Below are 8,371 nucleotides of genomic sequence, written 5' to 3'. Positions count from 1 at the left end.
CCCTCAGTACTTTGAAGCTTGCATGCCTCAATGGCAAGTTTCTCACTTCCGGCGACAGGTATACATCAATGACCTTCGACCGAAAGATTTTACGTGGTGTTCGACGCCAAGTCCTTTATTCACACCACGTGAATTGTACTGCAGTACCTTGAGGGTCATTATCATTATCGGTGATTCCTCTCACGCTTGTTAACGGTTTACATCATTGACCGGTAATCAAGCGATGTCTTTCCATGTTCGACTTCAGCGCAATTCTCACATGGATCGACTTGTACTTAGAGTGAAGATTGAACGAGTTTGAAGACCCCGGATCTAGTTTCATCCATCCGGGCTGCGATATATATTCAGGAAATATAAAGACATTTGACATGTACATCATTGCAGCAGATGATCATCCTACTAAAAGGATGATAATTTCAGCAGAGAATTATCAGTCTACCTTCAGACGATCGTCTGTTCTATGTACCAAAATGAATTTATAAAGCTGAGCATGGGAATGCCCGCCTCAGCTAGATCATTAAAGCAGAATGAAAAATAATGTATTGTATTGTATTTCATTACAGGTCACCTCTCAGCGATTGAATGAACTTCGGATCCTCCGGATAAAGCATTTCACCCGATAAATGACCTCATACTTTAGGGGGCAACTGTTATAGACATTTTTGTGCCTTATAGCATGAAGCATGAAATGTCCATAATCTAAGGGATCCAAAGTCCCTAAACATGTTGTTCCTACCCCTAGAGGAACAAGGTCAGCAAACCACAGCACTAAATATCAGTTCTCCACCTAAAAACACTCAAAAACAAGCAAATTCTGGATCATGTCAACTTCTCCACTGAGCATCTGCGCTGAATGTCAAGTGCTCCACTCTGTACCTGCGCTGAATGTCAACTGCAAAGAAGGCCACCTGCGCTGAGCGTACTTGGACAAGTGGCACAGTCATTCCTCAAGGTGTCAGCGCCCAGGAAGCTTCCAAAATGACACTTGGTTCAAGGAATTCGCCTGGTGATGAGTAAGAGGGTCTAGATCTCCAAGTGGAAGCAAGAACCTCCAAGTGGACTCAAGAACTGAAGAATAACTGAAGTGAGAGAGGACACTAGTCAGCTCTCAAGCTGACTCATCCTTTCTCCAAAACTCCTATATATAGAGCTCTCTCATGAGGTCTATGGAGGCTGGAATCTTGTGAATGTAAGGAAGTGCTGTTGGTTTGAGTTTAGAACTATTGGGTGATTTGCTTTGAAGGAGGTGAAGAGGAGATTTCTTTCTGCTGGGAAGGTGATGCTGGATTGGGCCTCTTATGGTTGTATCACTTCCTGAACTTTACTTCTTCCATTAATAAAGCATTTGAGGTTCTTCTATATGAATGTGTCTCAATGATGTATTGTCATACTTGTGTATTTTATTTATTCTAATCCTTGAATCAATTATGAATGTATGCTTCTTGTAGTTTCCCTCTCTTGCCATTTTGCAGGATCTTGGTGTAGCTGGGCCAGCGAAAGAGCAAAGAGCTGGGAGCAAGCAGCAAGGAGAGAAGATTGCATCAACCATTAGTGAAAGACATCGGCTAGTGGATCTCTTTCTCCCCTATTTTACTTTCATAAAGAAGAAATCTTAGATAGCTTTTGCTTCGGTTGTTGCTGAGGTACTATCACCCTTAGAGTGGGATAGGGTCATTCCGTATTGGATACTTTTCCCAACAACACCCTATAGATTACAATATTCTCTTGGGTTGTAGTTACACTTATTCCATGTTATTCATCACGTCTGCGGTTTTCCACAAGATGTGTTTCCCCCATGAAGTGAAGATCATCACTATCGATTAGTTCACATACTAGGAGCCATCATCCTTGACCTCCCCTGAGTCCATTATCTCCTCGATGTTCAACAAGCAGTCTTCTACCCCTCTCACTAGTGTTTCAGCCAAAGTCTACAAAGATTCCTCATTATCAGGTTCTTTCCCGAGTCCTCCCCCTCCTATCTCTGATCCTATCTCTTTGAGTGTTTACATGTTACAAGCGTTGTGGGTTGCTCAAAAGCAGTTTGGTACATCTGACCAATAGCCAACTCCTCATCACCTTATTGTTACTATCTCAATCGAGCCATCTAGATCCACCCCCTCAGGACCTCCTCTGTTTGTGGTTTCCTCCCCTTTGTTCCCACGAGGAACTATTCCTCCAGGTCTCAACCATCCAAGAGCTGTTCCACTGGGACATTACCCTGTAGGATAGATACCTTTCTTATTTCCTCCTCATGTAATCTTTTCTATCCCTATCATGGCTTCATTGATTCTCCCTAATATGACTTTAGGGATCCCAATATGGTACATTAATCCCCCATCGAACACTCTGCATGGTCAGCTCAGACCAGATCATGCTTTGACCCCTGTTCAACTGGTTCATACGACCCCTGTCACTGCTCTAGTTCCACTGCAACCTCAACAAGAACCCATTCTTGTTGCGACAACATCCAAACAGGGGGCAAAGCCAAGAAAAAGGAACCTAAGTACAAGGCTCCCCAAGAACCTTTAGCTCCCAAAGCTCCAAAGCTGACACCCTTGTGTGTTGTGTGTGAGGTTATTAGGCATCCCACCAATAATTTTCTTGAGCTTCCTTGTCTCAAACCTTTAGTTCATGAAAGTTTCCCTAAGTCAAATATCCATGAGGTCTAAGTTACCTTACAACGGCCAACCAAGAAACTCAAAACGTTGCACAAAAATCACCCTTGTTCCTTGGACGATCATTATGGTCACAATTCCCATTGTTTCCCTCATCTCGATGAATATCGTGATTTCCTTCAAGTGCTTTGCGAATACGAGGCCACTCATAGTGGATCACCTACTCCTCTACCAATGGATTCTGGTACCACTAGTACACTAGAATAGGGGGACTCTGGTCCCACAATTATGATCTCTCCCCCGATATCAAGATAACAGATTCCACGGTCCATATCCTTTACCTGTCGTCATCCTTGAGGTTCTTGCAGGACAACCTCTTTGAGGCTTTTGCACGCACTCGTACTGAACCTCCTTTGTTGGAAACCTAGGTCTCAACATCGGTAGATCCTGCATCTACTAGCTCGTCGTCTACCATTTCATATGATGAATATGTGAACATTCTTTCTCATGATGATGCACTAGGTCCCACCGCCACATCATGTAGTCAGTCTTCTTCCCACCCACCCATCTTCCATTATGATGAGGAAATCATGGAAGTTATGTCTACCTCTGATTACCCTTGCACATAGGCAAGGGGGCATCTCTTTTGGAGGATTTTGAAGGCCACCTCCTTCTTAATCCTCCCAATGCACTCTACCTCAAGAAATTTCACTCATAGCATATCCCATTGATTTGCATGTCTTTATTTATATCATGAAGTTAGGTAGGTTGCATCATCTCATCTATTGTCTTTTGCACCTTTCAGATGGATCCATCATCCACACCGTATATCGGTTATGCCAACGGTGCGAGTCACTTCTCTAGGAATCTAGCCTCGACAACCTGGTCCATTTTCACCCCCTTGCGTACCTTAGTCCATTCGAATGGCATGTGCATTGGATCTACCACAAATAACCAGACTGAATATGATGCAGTGATAGGTTTGTTATTCGATGCCCTTGATCATCAAATCCTCCATCTTCATGTTCATTTAGATTCCTTGATGCTTTTCATGCAATTGAATGGTGCGTATCATGTGGATAACCAAGTCCTATTTAGAAAATATCTACGAGTTAATTTGTTGGTACATGAATTTGAAACTGTCACTTTCAGTCATGTTCCTAGAGCCCAAAATAACTATGTAGATACCATTGCAAATAACATTCTAGATTGGCATTTATCACATGTATACCACAAAATATGACCATAAAAACAACACATGGTGAACCATCATTATCATATAAAAGATGCATAAGCATATTATGTATCTTATAAAACATATAAGTGTTTGGAGCCCATAGCTCTAAATATATCCGACATGCCCCTAACATGTTACAAAAATCAAATCAATGGGGACCCACATGTCCCCATCCCTAGTCATTGTATGGCAGATCCCATGCCAAAGGCTCTACCCACTTGACCGTGGATCATGTATTGCCTAACCATCCATGTGCCGCATGATCCCTCGCCACTGTGAGGGAAGGCCTCTACACTCATCCATGTATCAATCATCCAACTCATGCCACCTGTGCTCATAAACTCCGGTTAGGAGCACATCACACCTACAACGTAGGTTAGAAAGTAGAGCACTGTTGTCTAGACCTTGACATGACGATGATGTTGTTAGAAAATTATATATTACAAAGAAATGGAACGCATAAAAATATTGTAGAAATATAAACACATAAAACACATAAAACGAGAGAGACATAGATATGCGTGGTTCACCCAATTTGGGCTACGACCATGGAGAAACAACTAGTCCTTCCTTTTATATTATCTAGTAAAATGAAGAGATACAACCTACAACAGATCCATTATAATTCCCTCTTCTCTCTCACACAATATCCTCCCTCTTTCTCACTCAGAATACACATCTACATAGCTGTAATAAAATTACCTCATATATAGCGAGGGGTTTCCTTCTAGGAAAAAAGCCCTAAATTAAACATAACTTATACGATTAGATTTCCGCCTAATGAACGGCCCAGATTGAATACGAAATTACAACATTTTACAAGGCAATTTTACATCTATTTTTAGCTTCAGGGGTGTTGCCCCCAATGCCCTGCCAGAGGGGGGCTCTAAAGAATCATCGTTGCCCCCCCCTGGAGCCCCCTGGTGGCACACAAAAATGGGTGACATTGCCGCCCCATTACAAACTGGGGTCCAATGCAACGATACCTTTGAATAAAGAAAATAATCAAGCTCCACACCCAACAGATGTTCCCTGATCTGTAGCCCCTAATGGTGCGGCTTGGCCTGCATAAACTGCTAGTTTTACCGGTGCTATATCTGCATACCAAATATTTTACAATCAGTACCATATAAACCCACTAAAAATATGAAATGCACCATAAAAATAACAACTCAATACTTACCGTCTGGTCCCCATGCTTGTCCAGGTGGAAGTGGTAGGTCAAGATCACCTTGGTAGTTCATCCCACTATAAGGATAATCATCTCTGTAAAGGGGCATCTGATCCTAGTGTGCGAAAAATTGGGTTGAAACACATGCCTGATCCCCATCCACCCCCTCTCCGTAGTAGTTGCCCCCAGCTGCGCTTCTTGGGCTCCTATGGGTCCCCATCCCAGATCCGTACATGAGGGAAGATGGTGTGTATATTCTCAAAGAATAAAGCACATGTCTGTTACAGGGAAAAGTGTCTATATAGAACTGCTCTATCACACTAAGGTGTGACAGCTGCCTTAGAAAAAAATAGAGAAAAACTACTTTCGTTTTTCCTTTATGAATTATAGATAGAGAGGAACAAAAAGACCAACCTCTGTCTTGCGCTAATCTCCTGATTTGATTCCTCTCTTCTTTGATAGTCTTGAGCTACCTGCTCCCTTGCATTCCCAGCTTCACAAAGTACCTGTAAGATCACAGAAGCATAGCACTATACAAAGACATGGATCTATAATCATAAACAATCTAGGATCAGATGTAAATTGACCATACAAATGTAGCAAACATCAATGACACAAAAGCATGGAGGAAAACTTGAATAGCTTTTATTGATAAACAAGAAAAGAGCCAAGAGGAGTTACAACCGGTTGTTCTGACCCAGCATCAACCTCCCAGCCAAAGAAGCCCCTCTTCACCTAAAACAAAGCTTAGATCACCCAACAATCTAATGTTTGTCTCAAGAAACCAACAACAATTCCTTACAATATGCAAAATTCCAGACTCTGGATCTCTGGGATGAGGGATCCATATATAGATATCTATAAGGGGGATGAGTTAGCTTGTGATTTGATTAGTGTCCTCCCTCTGATAGTTCTTGCTTCCACTTGGAGATTGATGGCCTCTTACACATCCTTGGTCGAATTTAGTGAGGCAAGTGTCACAGGAGAAGATTCTAGAAGCTTCCATTGCCTCTCCACCTCGCGGAATGACACTGCCATTTGTCATTTCTCGCCCATCGCACCCCACAGAAGGGATTTTTGAAATGCAACGCACCCACACAATGTAGTTAGGTGAGATGCAACGCACTTAGCTAGTGGAGCAGCTGAAATGATCCTGTTTTGACCAATTATGAGCAGTTTTTCATAGAGAACTTCTGGGAGAAGCTGTAATCTGTTGACCTTGTTCCTTTAGGGGTTAGAACAACACTTTTAGGGACTTAGGAGCCCTTGATTTATGGACATTTCATGCTTTGGGTTGTAGGGCCCAAAAATGTCTATAACAGTTGCCCCCTAAAGCATGAGGTCGTTAATCTTTTGATGTCGGGTGAAATGCTTTATTGTGAGGATCAGAAGTTCTTTCAATGCTGGGAGGAGACCTGTAATAAGATACAATACAATACATTATCTTCATAATATTTTCATGATCTAGCTGAGGCGGGCATTCCCATGCTCAGCTTTATAAATTCATTTTCATGTACATAGGACAGAAAATCGTCTGAGTGTAGACTGATGATTCTGATAGAGCCATCATCCTTTTGATTGGATGATTATCTGTGCAGCAATGATGTACATTTGATGTCTTTATTTCCCTGAATATATATCGCAGCCCGGATGGATGAAACTAGATCCGGGGTCTTCAATCTCGTTCGATCTTCACTCGAAGTACAAGTCGATCCATGTGAGAAGTGTTCTGAAGTCGAACATGGAAAGACATCGCTTGATTACCAGCCAATGATGTAAACTATTAACAAGCGCGAGAGGAATCACCGATAATGATAATGACCCTCAAGGTACTTCAGTACAATTCACATGGTGTGAATAAAGGACTTGGCGTCGAACACCACGCAAAATCTTTCGGTCGAAGGCCATTGATGTAAACCTGTCGCCGGAAGTGAGAAACTTGCCATTGAGGCATGCAAGCTTCAAAGTACTGAATGGGGTGTTCCTAGATCAACTTCTTGGATAATGAGCTGATGTCGACAAGAAGTGATCCATCACAGGAGGGCCTTAATGAATCCCACATCAATGACACGGAACGGAGCAAATGATTTTAATGGAGGTGAAAACGATCTGGTGATATAAGGTTCAGGGTGGCGGTCATGAAAGAATGTAGTATAAATGTATGGTAGTGGGTGAGACATAGGTGAATTCTCTGAATGACTTCTCTTGAACATATCGGCAACACTGATGTGATGGATTGGTATCATTAACCCCAAATGTGGATGGTATGATGTGACCATGGTGATGTGACCGATGAATGAAACAACCCAACCCGACTCGGACACTGAGTGGAAGTGTCATGTTCAAGAGCGACTTGCTACCAACAAAGTTTCTTCAAGTTTTCTTCCCAATTTTTCCCCAGTCATTGCTGACCAGTACCTCTTTATTTTTGTCAAGATTGAGGAGGATAACATATGCTTGTTATATAATTTGCCCTTCGGGCAAACCCATCGCTATGTTTTAACGAGCCTAGCGATAGTGAAACTCGTTCTCGTCTATAGACAAGTTTGTCGCTATTAATCTTTTTAACGAGTTTAACGACAAAGATAACTCGGTCCTTTTCAATTTTAGAGAGTCTGAAAAGGAACGTAAAGGTAACTCCAAAATTCCTTTTTTGTCATCTAATCCCTTAAGTCTGAAAAAGTATAAAACAATACAGAAGGGATGAATTTTCGATACTTTTAACGAGCCGAACAAAACAAGCGCTCGATCTTTTTGTGTAATAATCCCTCAGGTCCAAAAAGATTAAAATCTAGAGGAGGGATAGCACTTCCTATCCCTTTAACGAGCTTGGAGAGGCCAATGGCTCGGCAATCTTTTCATATTTTACGAGTCAGTTGAAAAGAGATTAAAGGAGACTCGTCTTTTGAGGAACGAGTGATAAAACGGGTAGCAGCTGATTCCAGGTAAGGTTTGGAATTTTCCAATCACGGCAGTGTTATAAGGATGGATAGTGAGATCACTCTTCGCAGCTGTTCCTCAAAATGGGTAAACAATCAAATGGAGGTGAATGATCGGCCAATGCAAAAGTGGAGGTGATGGTGCAAACACGACCAAGGCTTTAATGGCTGAAGTACTACATTCACGATGGTTATTTACCGGGGGGAATAGTTCATTTTTTAACGAGCTTAAACACGGGAGGAAACATTTTCTCATGGCTTATGTTTATTTTTTAACGAGCTTGAACTATGTGCTAAAACTGCTCGATTAATTCAGTCGTGTGATAAGAATGTCTCGTATAAAACGACAATTTTTAGAGTTTTGCCCCACTTCCTTTCTTTATGTAAGTTAGGAAACGACCAATCCAAA

Source organism: Pinus tabuliformis, chromosome 4_2 (assembly GCF_031772625.1).
Source record: "Pinus tabuliformis cultivar Carrire ecotype Pingquan chromosome 4_2, CPIR1, whole genome shotgun sequence".
In the NCBI taxonomy this organism is placed as follows: domain Eukaryota; kingdom Viridiplantae; phylum Streptophyta; class Pinopsida; order Pinales; family Pinaceae; genus Pinus; species Pinus tabuliformis.
The sequence above is the reverse complement of the archived record's forward strand: the minus strand, read 5'-3'. Positions refer to the sequence as shown.